This window comes from Miniopterus natalensis, chromosome 12 (assembly GCF_054644295.1).
Source record: "Miniopterus natalensis isolate mMinNat1 chromosome 12, mMinNat1.hap1, whole genome shotgun sequence".
NCBI lineage: Eukaryota > Metazoa > Chordata > Mammalia > Chiroptera > Miniopteridae > Miniopterus > Miniopterus natalensis.
Genome location: NC_142092.1, coordinates 51,180,685 through 51,198,677, shown reverse-complemented (window position 1 = coordinate 51,198,677; position 17,993 = coordinate 51,180,685).

Sequence of the window (17,993 nt, the reverse complement as noted above, 5' to 3'; positions counted from 1 at the left end):
GATTCACTCATTCATTCACTCACCCATTCATCCAATTACTCCACATGCATCCAACATACCATTAACGTGCCAAGGTTGAGCGCTTTTTCTAGGCCAAGCCTTGTCATAGATGCTACAGATTGGGTGAGCAGAGCCAGGCACAAAAGAGTAAATACTGTAGGAATACATTTATGTGCCACTCCAGAAGAGGCAAATCTAATCCGGAATGATGGGAGTCAGCATACGCGCTACTTATGGGCGATGGAGTGAGAAAGGGCAGGGGGAGTGTGCTGGGATCTGGAAATGTTCTATATCTCAATCTGAGTGATGGTTTCACTGGCACAATAATATGTAAACATGTTCTGAGCTGTACACTTAAGATTTACAATGTATGTTATGCCTCAAATTTTTTTTTATGTATATAAAGTATTACTGTGGTTTTACTCTTTAGAGCTAGATACATACCCATGACCCAAGAATAGAGAAGAAAGCTCTGTACCACAATTTTAGCAGTGGATGTCTCTCTTCTGAATTTCTCAAGTATTCTACACAGAATCTATTTTGCTGATGTCATGAGATTACATATACTGAGTGCTATTTTGAAAGCAATAACCCTAGAGGTGAAACATCCAGCAAGCACGAGGCAGGTGGAACTTTTCCCAGGAAGACAGAGCTGCTCACGAGCTTTTGTCCTCTTGAATGGTGAGGACATGGGGTTAGGAGCCCTGGTCCAGGTCTCTTGGATTTCAGCACAACTAAATAAAGCTCCTGGCCCACTGGGAGCTGTGAGGTGGAGTTGCGGGAGGAACCCTGGGGCTTTCCTCTCATTCCTGGGGGTTAGGAGCCTGGCAGGCACTCAGAGGCCTCGCCAGGCCCATTCTCATGGCCGCAGCCTACAACTTGCCTGTCTTGGGTCTCCTGCATCTATGACCTTTTGGGCTGGGGATCCTGCCCCACAGCAGCATGGAGGCCTCTCCCTAGGACACAGGGTGATTTTAAGACCCCTTGCCTCATCCTGTCAGCAAGAAGGACCTGCCAGCATGTGTCATTTGGGGCCACTGTGAGGGAGAGGGAGCTGAAGGTGGAAATATGAAAACAAATACAAAACCTGATTAAAACCTGGAGACCCTGAGAAAAGAAGAAAGGGGAACTCGGAGGAATCACTCAGGGCCTTGGTTTTCTCACTGGGAAAAGGGGCTGTTGTGAGGATAACATATGAATGAGCATGTGGAAGGTGGTGGAATGGGGGCCTGGCTCCTCTCTACCTTTTCCCATCCTGGTATCCCTCTCAATTCCCACGGCCCACACAGAGCATGGGGTGGGCGACATTTTTGTGCCCCAAACCTGATTTCTGCACCAGCAAAGCCCATAGGGTCATGTGATGAATATCTGCTTGTCATTCACAAATATATTTGTATTTCTAGCCCAGATCCTAAAATCACTTCTCCCTCCCTTCCACCCCTGACCTGCAGGCTCCACAAAGGAGTCATGTGAGGCCGGCTCAGATTGAGCACAGGAACAAGCCAGGCCCAGCTCTGCCCTGTGACACACATAGCCTCCAGCGATCACATGGCCCCCAGCTGCCACCACCTGCCCTCTGTTCCCAGCCTGGTGCCCTATGCCTGGCAGGCTTCCTGCGCTGACTCATCCTTCTAGGCTGTAAGCTTGGCAGACAGCTAGACTGAGTGACAGAGGGGGCAGGGCCAGCAGGCTTGGATAGTTTTGGTCCCAGCTGACCCGAGGTGGAACCCCATCCAGGAATCTCCTCGACACCACGTGGTGTTCTCCACAGGTAGGTGCCCTGCTGGCCCAATATAGAGGGCAACAGAGCTGCTGCCAGTTGGCTCTCCACAGCCAGCCCAGCCAAGGCCCCCCTGAGCAGGGAGCTTGCGCCACAGGTGCTGACACAGGACTGTGCAGGGAGCCAAGGGCACAGTCCAGCCATGTGCCTTGTGGAAGGGCTGGAGGCTAGGCATTGCCAGGCCTTAGAAGGAGGGAGGAGGGCAAATGCAGGCAGGTCAATCTATATACATACTCAGAGAAAAAAGAAGGTAAACCTTTAGATCAGTGGTTCTCAACTGAGAGTGGTTTTGCCACCCCAGGAATGATGTCTGGATACAGTTGTGGTTGTCATAGCTGGAGCAGGGTTACTGGCACCCAGTGCACAGAGGCCAGGGAAGCTGTTGCTAAGCATCCTACATGGTATAGGACAGCCACCCACAACACAGGATGACCCAGCACAGTTAAGAAGCGCCTGCTCTTGAGAGAAAACAGCCCTCCTGGGGAAGATTTGATCAGGGCCCCAGCTATAAACCCTCTGCCCCACCAGAGTGCCCTGTGACTGTCACTCCCAGGCTTGGAACCCTCGGCACCTGCCCAGTGCCCCCGATTTGAACCCCATCCTCCCAGCATGTGCACCAAACCTTTCCTCCATGATCTGGCTCTGGCTTTCCCTTCAGCCACACCTCCTGATGGGTTTTGGTCCCACCAAACCATTCACAGAATCCCAATATTCCAAGGCCTTTGCCCTTAAGGGGATTCCATGTCCCCTGTCCGAATGCTCCCTTCCTACTTCCATCTGGCAGGTACTCACCCATCCTTCTGGGTCCAGCCATGCCATTTCCTCATCCAAGAAGCCTCCCATGTCCCCTTGTCCCTGGGGCAGCGCATGGCACCTCTACCATAGAATATCACACAGGGTATGTGCTGACAAGGGATGCCAAGTCTGTATGTCTCTCTCTCCCATAAGACAGTGCGCTCCGTGGACGGCCAGGTCTGTCTCCCTACTGCCTGGGCAGACCTTGACCAGTGGGAGCAGCTCTCCTTGATTTTTCTCCTTGGTCTTGGGGTGGATGGGGCCATCTAGGAGACACACATGATACACATTTCCAGATTTTCCTACCTACGAAGTAGGGATGCTGGAGAGTGACCCCCAACTTCCATCGGTCATTGGCTAAGGGCTGCTCCTAGGGGCATTAACTTCTATCACCCTACCCCCAAGAGATAGGAAGAGAGTTCCAGCATAGGCAATGAGTGCAACACCTGCTTCATCGGGGATCAGGAAGCTTTTTCTTAAAGGTCCAGAGAATAAATTTGTGGGCCCTGTGGTTTCTGTCACAACTAGTCAGCTTGGCCCTGGTAGGTCAGCCACAGATAACATGTAAACCAATGGGATAGGTTATATCCCAATATGACTTTATTTACAAAACAGAAGCCAACCTGCAGGCTATAGTTTGCAGACCCTTGGGCTACATGTGGGATGCATCCCATTTTACAGATAGAGAAACTAAGACCCAGTAGAGAAAAGTAACTGATCATATAGACAGCCAGAGGCATATCTGACTGTCTGCCCAATATTCCCTCCACTATACCTGCTACCTCTATATTGGGGCCTTGGTATGGTTTTTAAGGAACTTGCAGCCAGAACTCTTCCAAGGGGTGTCTGTGTAACCCATACTTTTGAATTGCAATGGATGTTTCTTCTTAGTGCCAGAGAGGCCTCCAGGGCTGAAGCCTTTGGCCTTCAAGGATTACTCAGAGCCACTTCTGGGAGTGTCACTAGGTGAGGCAGCCTCGGGGGTGTCCCAGTGGGAGGCCCTCTTCCATCAGTCTCTGCATTGGCTACCTTGGCAGAGCCTCTCCCAACTATGGCCACAAAATGCAGAGTGAAAAAGCAGTTAGAACCTCGGAGCCTGTAAAAATCTAAAAATATCCAGGAATGTGTGCACATATGTGGCCCTTCTGTGATCAGAACATCTGGGGAGAATATCAAATGTTCCTGCTGTAATTTGCCTAAAATTCTGCAAGGAATTGGGAAGGGAAAGGAAGTCTAAAGTCACTGACTTTACTGAGGACAAGGGCGTCACTAGAGTCTTGTTTTCTTAAGACAAAATAAGTTTTGCGAAAACAGAATCCCCGCCCCCCTCCCGCCCCGGGGAAGGCCTTGGTATTCTGGGGATTGTTTCTCATAACGGGGGCGGAAAGTTCATTGGCTACAGGCTTGAATTCCTGATTTGATGCCTTTAAAAAAGAAAAAAGAAGATTAAAATACCAAGTCCTTTAATCAAAACATCAAGAGCTGTGATAATGTAGTGAATCATTAAATGTCAGATTTGAAGCAGGCCTAGCGTGAGCCATGCACTCACTAGTCAGATGAGGAAACTGAGACTCAGAGAGAGAGCTTTCCTGGTGTCCCCCGAAAGGTGGCAGAGGAAGAGCTAAAACGCATGCCTCCTGGCTCTGGCTGGTGTGGCTCAGTTGGTTGGAGCATCATCCTGTATACCGAAAGGATGTGGGTTTGATTCCCGGTCAAGGGCACATACCTAGCTTACAGGTTCGATCCCCCGGCCCCGGTCGGGACATGTGCGGGAGGCAACCAATCAGTGTTTCTCTCTCACATTAATGTTTCTCTCTCTCTCTCAAATTAATAAAAAAAAAAAAATCCTCAGATGAGGATTTTAAAAAAAAAGAGAGACCCATTAGGTCCCTTTCCGTATTTGGAATCTATGACTCTGAGTCACTTCAACCCTCCAGGCCTGAGTTTCCTGATCTTTAAAGTGACTCCTGAGGTTCTTTCCTGCTCTTTGATACAATTTTGCCACACATTTTGGTCCATTATGGGTGAAGAGAGCACAATGAATAAAAGCTTGACAAACAAAAGTTGGGGGAATTCACCACTAGACCTGCCTTACAAGAAATGTTAAAGAGAGTCATTCAAGCTAAAGTGAAAGGATACTAATTAACAACGTAAATGCATATGAATGTATAAACTCACTGGTAAAGATAAGTATATAGCCAAAATCAGAATTCTCTATTATTGTAATGGTGGTATATAAGTCACTTTTAACTCTAGTATAAATTAAGAAAACAACTTTATTAGAAATAACTTATAACTACAAAAATTTGTTATTGGATACATAATATCAAAAAGATACAAATTGTAACACTCAGTAACCTAAAAATCTGAGGGGGAGGAGAGATAAAAGAATAGAGTTTTTGTATGCAAAGTTAAGATGTTATCTGTTTAAAACAGAATGTTATATTTTATATGTCTCACGGTAACCACAAAGGAAAAACCTGTAGTAGATACACAAAAGATTCAAAGAAAGAAATCAAAACGTGCCACCACAAAATGTCATCAAATTAGAAAAAAGGAAGAACAAAATAAAGAAACTGAAGCCCTGGCTTGTTTGGCCCAGTAGTTAGAGTGTTGGCCCTCGGACCAAGGGTCCCTGGTCAAGGGCACATACCTGGGTTGAAGGTTCATCCCCAGCCCTTGTTGGGTACGTGCAATCAATGTGTCTTTCTCTCCCTCCCTCCTCTCCTCAAAAAAAAAAAAAAAAAAAAAAAAAGCTACCAAAAAGTTAGAAAACTAAAAACAAAATGGCAATAATAAGTCCATACCTATCAGTAATTACTTTAAACATAAGTGGATTAAAATATCCAATCAAAAGACAAAGACTGGCTCAATGGAATAAAATAATCCAATGACATGCTGCCTACAGATGATTTACTTTAGCTTTAAGGGTATATATAGGCTGCTCTCGCTCTCTCTCTCTCTCTCTTTCTCTCCCTTCTTTCCTTCCTCCCTCCCTTCCACTTTCTCTAAAAATCAGTGGGGAATAAAATATCCTCAGGGTGAGGATTTTAAAAAAGGACATATATAGGCTGAAAGTGAAGGGAACATAAAAAAGATATTCCAATCAAATGGAAACCAAAAGAGAGCAGGATTGGCTACACTTATATCAAAGAAACTTTAAGTCAAAAATGGTCATAAGAGACAAAAACAGAACAAAACAAAAGGTTATTATATAATGAATGACAAAGGGGTCAATTCCTCAATTATATAACAATTATAGAGGTTTAACAATTAGAAAGTTTATGCACCCAAAATCAAAGCACCTAAATATGTAAAGCAAATATTAAAAGACCTGAAAGGAGAAATAAACAGCAATGCAATAAGAGTAGGGACTTTACCATCCCACTCACAAAAGTGGATAGATCATCAAGACAGAAAATCGGTAAAGAAAAATCATATTTGAACAATACTGTAGCCCGAAGGGTCCTAACAGATATATGCTTCACATTCCATCCACCAGCGGCAGAATACACCTTCTTCTCAAGCACACATGGAATTCATTCTCCAGGGTACATCATATGTTGGGCCACAAAACAAATCTTAACAAATTCAAGGAAGTTAAAATCATATAACAACAATGGTATGAAACTAGAAATCTGTAACAAGAGTAAAATTGGAAAATTGACAAATACATAGAAATTAAATAACACACTTCTAAACAACCAATGGTTCAAAGAAGAAATCAAAATATAAATCAAAAAACATCTAGAGACAAATGGAATAAGAATACAGTGTTCCAAAACTTACGGGATGCAGCAAAAGCAGTTCTACAAGGAAACTTTACAACTGTAAACACGGTAAGAAAAAGTAAAGATCTCAAATACATAACCTAGCTTTATACCTCAAGGAACTAGAGAAAGACTCACTTTAAGCTGAAAGTTAGCAGAAGGAAGCTCAAAGTTGGCAGAAGTTAGCCCAACGTGCTCAACATCACTAATCATCAGGGAAATGCAGATCAAAACTGCAATGAGATATCACCTCACATCTGCTAGAATGGCCACTATGAAAAAGACCAGCGGATAGCAAGTGTTGGCAAGGATACGGCGAGAAGGGCACCCTTGTGCACTGTTGGTGGAAATGTAAACTGATATAGCCATTATGGAAAACAGTATGGAAGTTCACCAGAGTATTAAAAGTAGAATTACCATACGACCCAGCAATCCCAGTTCTGGGGATATATGTGAAGGAAAAGAAATCCCATCTCAGAGAGCTATCTGTACCTTATGTTCATTGCAGCATCATTCTCAGTCACCGTGGCTGGCAAACAAACAAGCTGTGCCTGCCCGTGGATGAATGGATAAAGAAAACTTGGTATGTGTATTGTTTAGTCATAAAAAAATAAGAAAATCCTCCCATTTGTGACAACAGGGATGAAACTTGAGGGCATTATGCAAGTCAAACGTCATACAGAGAAAGACGAATACTGTAGGATTTCAGTTATACGTGGAACCTAAAACGTTGAACCCACAGAAACAGAGTAGGATGGTGGTTGCCAGGGACTGGAGGGGAAAGGAGGAATGAAGCAATGGTGGTCCCAGGGTACACATTTTTAGTTATAATTTAAATAAACGTTGAGGACCTATAGGTAACGATACTATATCGCATACTTGAAATTTGCTGAGTAGATCTTAAATGTTCTCACCACACACAAAAATGGTAACTATCTGAGGTGATGGATGTGTTAACTAACTTTATTGTGGTAACCATTGCACAATATATACATATATCAAAAAAAAAAAAAAAATTAAGCATGAAACATTTACTATTTGTGCTGATACTCCACTTTAAGGAAAACCATTGTCTTGGCTGGTGAAGGGAAATTACAGGAGAAAGTGAAATAGCAGCTTGCCGTGTCAGTATTGGAGATAAATATGAGGTTGTTAATATTTTAAAGAATAAACATATATGTATGTGCATATATCACTCATTCTATCTTGTGTTCTGTCAGTTCATGCCTCTCCCTTCCAAAACTGTGAGCCTTCTCGTGGTATATAATCCAGTTTCCCAACCAGCTTTAGGATGCCAAATATTTAATGACACCCTACCTAGAAACAATAAATACATTTGAGTGAGTCTTAGACTCCTGGGGAAAGAGATGCTGAAAATTTGATGATAGGGATTAATAAATTATAACCAGGCTATTAAGATGTGGATCATTAAAGACTCCTGACACTCTTCCTTTTTCTAATTAGAATTAGGAAACAAATAAACAGACTTACCTCGCTGTGCTCAGAATTCCACCCCCTCCTTTCTGAGGTCCCTTGGCTCTTCTACTTCATGGACTTTCATTTAGACTGAAGATGGCTTTAACTGATGGGCAATAAGGTTCTGACAGTCCAGAGGCAGTGCACCGCTTCTCTCGACTAGAAGCTATGACCATATTGGTGAGATGCCAATCACACAGCTGGAAAGAGAGAAGATCCAATTTGTGGGCCATGGGGTATCTTACCAATCAAAGTGCTCCTGCTGATGGATTTCAGGGGCCTGCATCAAGCTGTCATAGATCCAAGCTTCCTGGAAGAAACCTTGGACATGATCTCATCCCACTCTTTTTTGTGTAAGAAGAAACTTATAAAAGTTTGCAACCTCTCTCAAAGGAGCAGGGGCAGGTTGTCTGATGTCATGCAACCTTTCAAAGCAAAACTCATACAAGAACCTGGGTTTCCTGACCCCTAGACCTCTGCTGCTCTTTCTACATTATTTCTACACAATCATGGGTCTGGAATCCAACAGCTCTGGACTTTCTTATCCAATCACTAGACCAACTCTTTACAATGCAGGAGTCAGAGGACAGGCAACAGACATCAAGCATCAGGGGACAATCCCAGGATCTCACTGTAAGTGAACCTTCTAGGGCTCCACCCCTTGGATACCTTATGTGAAGCTCTGATGTCACATTCATTCAATGTGGGTGTAGAAACAGACGCTCTTACTCACCTTTGTATCCCAGAGCCTGGAACAATGCCAGACAGAGGAGTCCTCCAAAAAATTGTTTCAATGAATGAATCATGAGAGTTTATATAATTTCAGAACTTCTCTCTCTATATATCTCTCTCTCTTTTTTTTGAGCACAATGACTCAACACCAAGAATGGTTAAAAATGAATTTTCTCCCAATATTTTGTGAATTCTGCTTCAAGACCATCTTCAACAAACATTTGTTCAGGTTTACTACATACTAGGTATTAGATAAAGAGAACTGAAGCATCACCCTGCCCTTAGGAGCTCACAGTCCACGGAGGAAGACAGATGTCCAGACAGTTATAATCTGGGACAAAGGTATGCCAGGAAAAAGGTCTCAGAGGAGGGACACACAGACCAGAGGTAGGTGCAGAGGTGATAGCTGAGCTGAGTGTTGAAGGATAAGTTAATTGTGGAAATAACAAGGAAGGGTGTTTCAGACAGAAGAAACAACATGTGCAAAACCATGGAACGACACGGCATGAGAAAGCATGGCCAAAGAAGTAGGAAGAAGGAAATTGGCAAATTTTAAGATGTAGAAGTGAAATTTACATTTGTTTGCTTCTCTGCTTGTTTGCTTTTCCAGAAGAGGTCATTGTTGAATAAAAGAGGCAGCACTGGATTTGGAACAGGAGTAGCTAGATAAAATAATGATTCCATTTGTACTTGCTGTACGTGCCGGGCTCAGTTACACAGTCGCTGCAGGATGGAGAATGTTTACATCCCCCCATTTACAGATGGGGAAACTGATGCTCAGTGGGTGCTAGCTAGCACCAGTGTTAACTGTTCTGCTTCTAGGTCCTACTTGTTGAGACCCAGGGATGTGAAATAATTGGATCCACTACCTTAGATATCCTACAAGTCCATGTTGTTCCTCTCGTGGCAGGGAATTTCCTTCTGCCATGAAGAACAGCAATCCCACCTCTTCCCTCAATTGCCAGTTCCTGCCAGAACACACAGGACTATCCCAGAGCCTTTCAAAGCATGGGGGAACACTGCCCTGCCCACTCTCCTGCTCAGGCACCTCAGGCACCTCTCAACAAACTCCTCAGAGGCCTGGAAGTGTGTCCCCTAGAGGTGTACATGGGTGTGGGAATATTGCCCAGCCTCTCCAATTTTTCCAAGTATTTACTCCCTTGTTCCATCCACTCTTATCTTCCCAATATACTTCCATTCATTCAGAGCTGCCCTCCCCTTAAATTAACAGTTTTTTCCTCAGACTGAAGTCTAGCTCAGTGTAACCTTTATCAAGGATGCCCTTTCCTCCTCCCACACAGAGACACTACCTCCTCTGGTCTTTCCCTGCCTCTGGGGGCTTCCTTGCCATTTGCCACAACTCAGTTATTCCTGCATCCCAGGAAGATTAGGATTCATGGAAGATAAGGACTCTTTTGGATTCATCTCAAGTGTCCCCAGCACCAGTTGGGCAAATAGTTGGCCTCCCAGGCACAAATGAGCTGAATCCTAGAGAACATTCAGTGCTGACTCTGCCACTTCCCAGGGCCAGACACAGCCTGCATTGGAAACTGGTGAAAAATAGGGCCCTCCTTCACCTGGTCACCATATAGGTCGACATGAGGCAGGCAGGTGCACCTTAGTAGCAGTCCTGCTCTAGTAAACTTCTGGAGATTCTGTGGCCCACCTCCATGTCCAGCCCAGCACTGAGCAGGAGATGTTATGGAAAGTGACCAGGTGATCTTGGTCAGGCCCCTGCTCCCCTCCGCTCAGTCCACTGAATCCCGCAGAAAGCACATATAGTTTCTAGAGTGGAAAAACACCCTTCCCTATTTTCCTGCATATTTATTTTTTCTCCTTATATATTCCGTTGGCCCTTTTAATGATATTTTGCACAAGAGAGAAGTAAAATGCATATATTTATGTTTCCATCTTGGACCCCACCCAAGTTTTCAAGGAGGCAGATTTCTCTTAAGAAACATTTCTGACTGAGGAATGCTCAATACTATGACCCTTTCAATGCAAAATGGCTCATTCTCTCATCATTGGGTTTAAATCTCAGCTCCTCCAACGCTATCTGTGTGATTTTGAACCAATTACTTAACCTCTGAGTCAGTTTTCTCATCTGTAAAATGGGAATAACACCTCCATTTTCAAACGGGTGGTTGTAAACTCGAGAAATAATTACAAATGGTTCATAATAGGCACTCATTAAATTACTGCCCTCCTGTGTTTAGGAAACTTTAATATGTTCTACATATATCTTTTTTTCTATATTTCTTTTTTACTCTTCTAGAGCAGAAAAACCCCACATATCCCAGAAATAAGTCTAATAAACTAATTTCAAAAGTGTCTATTGGGTTAGAAACTGGACTTTTTTCAAACCATAGTAAGATCAGTTTTACTGAAAAGATTAGACAACAAAATTCCATGAGTTGTGATGTAAACTTGCCACGACTCACACTCCTCCTCTTGGGGAAGTGTGAGTATGACTGCACTAGTATGACCACATCAAATTGCCAAACTCAAATATCAGTTAGCGGTTTATGGGCAAAGATATTAGGCAGAGCTCAGACATCCCCAGTCCCAAGCACCACCAGGCCAGAAATGATAATCACTTGAGAATGCTAATTGAATGCTATAATTATAGTTGGTGCCTAATAGGCATTTTGCACTGATGCTGTGCACTGCCAAGAAAATATTTACTTGGAGAACTCAAGTCCACGACCAAGTCGATTTTTTTTCACAACAGAAATAATGCTTTAATTTGGCACCACCAGACACACCAGAGTGAAGCATCTTGGATATTTCAAACTTAATCAAGATGTCTCTTCTGCTTTTGCTTCTTTTACAGTCATGTGCCTCCTTTCCTTTCGGGATCTATGCCTAAGTCTTGGGCGGGTTCTTTTGTGTTCCTTCCTGACCCTTAATGAGATCAGCTATTTACCGAAGTTTCATTTGGTCCCTGGGCTTGGGGGTTGGGGGGGAGAAGGGGGAAGGAGAAGTGAGCTGGGGGAGGCAGTCTGGAACTTTGGATCGGGTTTCTTGTCCCACCCCCCTTTCATCAAGTCTGTTATTCCCTTTGCAGTTGGTTGCTTATTTCCCTTCGGATTTTTGGCCCATGCTGTTCATAGCAAAGCCTTTTAAATCACAGGCTCTCTGGCAAATGAAAATGCTGCCTCCTGCCACCAATCTCACCTCGGGTAGGCGCCCTTGACCAGCAGCGGGTCTCTGGCCGTGGAAATGGCGGACCCTTGTGATTTCCCCATTAGCACCAGTTTCCCACTTTTTCTGAGGGATGCATTGGTCCCCTACAGGGACTTTCCTGTCCAAGGATGATCCGCCCCACGCAGGGCTGCCTCATCCTAATCAGGACGTGTGTCCTCACTTAGGGGAATCTCCTTCTTACTCAAGCCCTGACGCGGTCTCCATTCCTTTTTCGTTTTCCTCCAGATTTCACAGTATTTAGTAGGTATGCTTCATAGTTTATGGTCTAGGGTTGTGGCCTTTTTCTTGTGTTATTGAAGATGACGGACTTTTATCCCCCGTTTTTTATTTGTTGTTGTTTTAAATGGGTTTCTAGGGGTGGATGAGCACTGAAAATGCCTTTATGCTGCCATCTTTAACTGGAGGTCCCAAGGGCCTTTCCAAGCCCAGATTCCTTCCCTTATTTCGTCTCCTTTCGTATTGCATGTATTTCTGCAAATGCAATAAGGTGGGGGGTACGTATGCAAATTTTAAAATGCCACATTCTTCCATTTGTCCCTCTCTGAATTTTGATTTCTGTTTATCTCTTTGAAAGTTGTTTCAATTTTCACTTTCCTGTCATTTCTCTCATACAACATGGAAACTCTTCTATTCTCTGAAAGAGCTCAGAGAGCTATTCTTTGGGGTCACCCCTCACCTCCTCTAAGCAGAAGGGCAAATGGCACTTGTTGGAGCTGTAATTAGCTCTCTCCCTTTTAGGCCAAGCCTTATCCCTGCATCGCTAAACAAGCCACCAGAGTGATGTGGTTCCCCTCGAAACTCTCTCAAGCACTGCCATGGAAACCGCCTCTTTCTGATCTTGATTGAAAGGCCCCCTGGGAGAACTGCTTTTAGGCACCACTCCCCAGCCCCCTTCTCTGAAGACCTGCTGCATGTATATTACAGAGATGAGCCCCTGCGCAGCTGAGGAGCCCCCTCCTTCCTGCCACCCACACCCCGGCGGGCTGGGGAGCGGCCTAAGCGCGGCAGAAGCAGCATCCTGCACAGCAGAGTCCCCACCTGCTTCCTGCACCTGTTTTCTTGGGTTCCTGATCCAAGGGGAAAGAGATGATTCAACCTTGCTTGTATGTTTATCCTGCTGGTGGAATGTCATTAAATATGGAAAATCATGCAAGTCAAGTTCCAAAGAAGTGGATCACTGGATGGACAATCCTTCTGAATTCATTGCTCACAGTGGGGAAATCTGGTTCCTCCAAAAAGTCTTTTCGGACCCCAAAGAATAGGTGGGGAGAGAAAGCCATGACCTCGAGGTGTTGGCGGGAACAGAACAGCAGGTGTGAGAGCCCGGATCGAATGGCAACTTCTACTAAAGCTGCCTTTTACTCAGAGCCTCCCCTTCACAGAAGCCTGAGAGGCACCTTATCCCACCCTGTCCTCCAGATAACCCTCGGGCTGTTACCTCCATTTTAAGCATAAAGATATTGAGGATTCTGGTAGAGAGGGGAAGGGGCCATAGGAGTGTTTTTAAAGGGTGTTGATGACTACTTGTTAAAGTAAAAATGTTTTAATGTTTGGCTTTGAATAAATTTCCCAAGAAGCTGCAAATTGAGAGGTAAGGGCTGACCCTGATCTTAGGCCTTTAAGCAATTTGAGGGTCAAGACCAGCCTGTCCTGAGGTGTTTTTAACTCTGTGAGTAAAGCCTGTCTCTCCCAAGCTAACATGCCCTCTTTCCAAGCTCAGCTGCTGGCACGAGAGGGTCAGCGACACAAGCTGAAATATTCAGACACATCCCGGCAGTTACGTTTTTGTCACTAGGCCTGCAAATAAGGCTAAATGGTACTTTCCAACTATGTCAAAGATCACAGGACTTTTGAACTGGAAAGATTCCAAGCTCTGCATTTCACAGACTTGATAGCTGAGGCCTGAGCAGGTGAGGAGCTTTGCTCAGTTTACCCTTCTGAACCATGTAAAGATAAAAAGTCAGTATTAGAACAAAAAGGGACATCTGTAATATTGTAAACAAAAATAAAATTTAAAAAATTTTTTTAAAAAGTCAGCATTAGAACAAAATGCATTTCCTCCCTGATGTTTTCGTAACCCCTCTAATATTGAAAACTAAAGAACAACAGCACATAAATGCAGCTCCAATCCAGACACCTGCAGTCTGAGGGAGGGGGGCGGAAGAGCAAGTGTTCTGGGAGAACAGAGCCTGGGGGAGAAGGCATGGAAGAGCACCTGGTGCGGGAAAGTGCCAGGGCACAGCGGAGATGCCACAGGTTCATTTTGTGAATTAAATTCGAACTCTTTCATGGTCCCATTCACCAAAAGTGGGAGGTCCAGTATCTTGCCCTCACAGCTCCCTCCCTCTCCCTTCCCCTAGATCACATGGAAATTCCAAGGGCTTACACATTTTGAAACTGCTGCTGGGTAGAGACCCCCTGTGGCTCTCTTGCATGGACACTGGAAATAACCCCCCACTATCCATTTAGTGTCCTCCACCATCTACTCAGTGTCTCCTACATCCATCCATTGTTCCCCACCTTCTTCTATTATTGATTTTAGAGACAGAGGAAGAGAGAGAGAAACATCGATGTGAGAAGGGTAATAACATCGATAGGCTTCCTCCTACACATCCCTTACTGGGGACCGAGCTTACAACCCCTGCATGTATCCTGACTGGGAATCGAACCGGCGACCTCTTGGTGAATGGGACAACACTCAACCAACTGGCCACACTGGCCAGGGACCCACCTTCTGTCCAGTGCTGCTACTATTTCTTGTAGAAAAGTCTTGCTTGCCCAGTACCCAAAATGGGCCCTCAAAGGGTGGTCATGACTTTTAGTACCCAGCCCTTTCACATACACCTCCAACACCCCATAGCCTCAGAGGTGCAAAGCCAAAGCTGGTCCAGGCATCCACCCACTGTGAAATCTGCAACCACTTTTCCAGAAATCCACCCGAAGTCGGGCTACTTACCCCTTCAACCTCACTAAACCTTAGTTGGGGACATTCTACTCTTTTCCCACACATCCGTGAGTTCTTCAAAGAAGGCCCAGAGCTCAGAAAAACAAAGCCCAGCCCAGGTGAAATAGTTTTTTCTTTTCAGTTGTTTTTTTTAATAGACAGACATTTATGGGGTGCCCGGTATATGCTAGGCATTATTAATGTGCTATTCAATCCCCACAACAATGTTTTGCAGTGGATACAGAACCTAAGCAGCTTACCCGAGGTCACGGCTACAGCTGAGCTTCCAATTCAAGTGTCCAGGGTCTGAAATAGCACATTCTGGCTTCACTGTTGTTGAATTTTGTGAAACATAGGATCACCGAGTTGAAAAGCCAGGCTTTTCTCCTGGAATATTTCAATGCCCCTCAGTAGAGCAGAGAAGTAGGAGCCGCCATTGGAGGGCCTTCTCCAGCACACACTGAAATCTACCTCCCTCAGTTTCTCCCAGATACCCTGCCTCTGGCTGCCGGACCACACACAACCAAACCAATTCCTTCTTTCTCTTGATAGCATTTCAGAGTCTGGATGAAAGCTCTCCTGTCTTTTTCTTTCTCTTTTGTAGCCTAGTCACCCCCCGATTCTTCTACCCTTTGGTCTACGATGGTTCCAGCTCTCTGCCTTTTATTTCTGGTGTGAAGCTGGGTCATGAGGGAGATTTGAAAGAAGCGTCAACTATTGTTAGTGATATCATTGGAGTAAATCCTCACCCTACTTTTCTGTAGACTCACCAGGTGCCAGAAACATTTGAATGCAACTACTAGGTGATTTAGGAACATACTTGAAAAACCTGCCTCGTGGGTAACAAGATGTTTACCTGTAATTACCTGAGAGCAAAGGTTAAGCACTTTGGAATACTGAAGACATTTTAAAAGATTATTTTCAAAATTTGCAAGAGAGGAAAATACGAGAACATCTGGTCTTTAAAATCACTGTAAAATATTCATGTACAAATAACTTAAAAATACTGAGCAGTGAATCTCTTTGGAGTTCTTTGGGTATGTGAGTTCAGAAAGTCTCAGCCAGGAAGAGAGACTTTTCCCCAGGAGTTCCTTCCTAAATTATTTTATCTTACAATTTTTCTTTATAATACTACACCTTTCCTCAGGAATTATTGCCATGATATTTAAATAGGGGTTTGTGGGTTTTTTGTAATAAGGGTTTTTAAAAATAGATCTTTTTTGGCAAGTGAGAGAATTTCTTTTGGAACTGTTCTAGTTGCTGAGATAAACACTGTGTAAAGGAGTGTTTATGCCCTGAACCCAGAGATTCACCTGAAGCACCAGCGTGCCCTCTACAGAGCAGTTTCACATCGTGAATTTCATTCTAGGATCGAATACAGGAAGGCCTTGGTCCTTGGACGTTTGCATCCTTCCTGATGCCTGTGTTACTGTTTATCTAAGGGCTCTGATCACCTTGACTGATAATCTTGGTGACTTTTTGGAAAAGTCAGGCTAGAATTCTCTTCAGTACTTAAGGATCTCCAGACCTCTTTTATACGAGGTCCTGGTTGACACTGGCTTCTACTGAATAGCGGACATGGCCCACTTTATAAAATTTATGAAACCCAAATAAGATTGCCAGATTTAGAAAAAAAGCGAAATGTCCAGTTAAATTTGAATTTCAGATGAACAACAATTTCTTAGTAAGTATGTCCCAAACACTGGATTGCATCTGGCATCCCTATGCCCAAACTCAGTGTCACTGTCCTAATTTTCACTCATAAACTTTAGAAATACCTCCACTGCGTGATAGAATAAAAACTGCATCCATTTTTTACATCTTTATTAAAGACATAACAAATCCCTTCTTGACAAAGGAAATATGTGCCAATTGAGACATATGGCTAGTCTCACCCAATGGATGTATCTTGCACAGAATTGGAATCTGGGCCTCCACTCATTTCTTAAGAGCAGATAATTGGGGGAAACTGTAAATAAGCTCAAACCAAAGAAGAAAATCCTGGGAAGGAAACGGTCTCGGCACCTGAAGGATTGTAAAGAGGTCAGGAATATAGTGTCTTACCATTGTTTTCTCTTGCATGCATCACTGTGTACAATGCACAATAAATACTGGTGTATTAACGAGAGGTGAATAAAGGACTGAATAAGTTATGTGCAAAGTCTCTTTCTCAAGCCACCAGTACAAGATCTCTAGGGGCCTTTCAGATCTCAAGGTTGTGCTAAACTCTAAAACAAGAGACTAACAGGCTTTAAAATGTGTGGCTGTGTGAGGGATGGGATGGGATGGGATGGGATGGGATGGGGTGGGGTGGGGTGGGGTGGGGTGGGGTGGGGTGGGGTGGAAAGGGAATGGGACAGAAAGAATAGAACTGGAACACCTAAACTGTATAATGATAAAAATTTCAAATGCCAAGTTTTATTAATGCTCAGATGACATGTTAAAGTCACTGAGTCTCTTATGTCTCTGAAACATAGGAATTTTGCAATAGACTGTTAAAAGTATTTGTGAGAGGTACATTAAAGTACTGATCAGAAAGTTTGCTCCAAGTAATTGGGCATTAGGGTGGGTGTTATTTAACTGCCTAAGTGGAGATTCATTTAATGTTCTTGTGCAAAGCCTGTGAAACTGAAGATGTTTTAAGTTTTAATCACTTCAACTGAGCCTGCAGGAAACTTGTTCCCTCTCCTACTATTCTTTGATCCTTGACTTTGTGATCATTTGGAGAATTTGATTTATATCTGATTGATTTCATGAGATAAAACACTAACCAGAAAATGCAAGTAACTAATTCATATTTCTTTCCATAAAAAAGGAATTATTTCTATAGAAAAGAACCATAATCCCTATTTTCCATGATTCAGACAAGGGTTTGCTTTATCGTGCAAATGCATATTTCAGTGAGTTTTTATTGCTGTGTTGTCTATCCCAATTCATTTTGCAGCTTAGTCAAAAAAATCCAATGTGGATATTTTCTTTTTCAAAGTTGATTTAAGCAAATGTGGACAGTGAATGATCTCCAGTTCTATGTATTAAATATTAAGGATGTATTGTCTGTGCTATGATGGGCAGAAAACAACTATCTGTTACATAAAGTCATTGAAAGAGGCAAACAAGCTTTTGTAACCTGTTCTTCAGCCATAAATTCTTCAGCAATACACATATAGTTGCCTTAATAAAATAAGCCTCTTTACTTTATTTGAAATTGTATTTGAAAATGAAAAATCCAAATTTTTTACTTGCTGGACTATGTTGAACAGATTGATCTAATCGATGTACAGAACTGGAT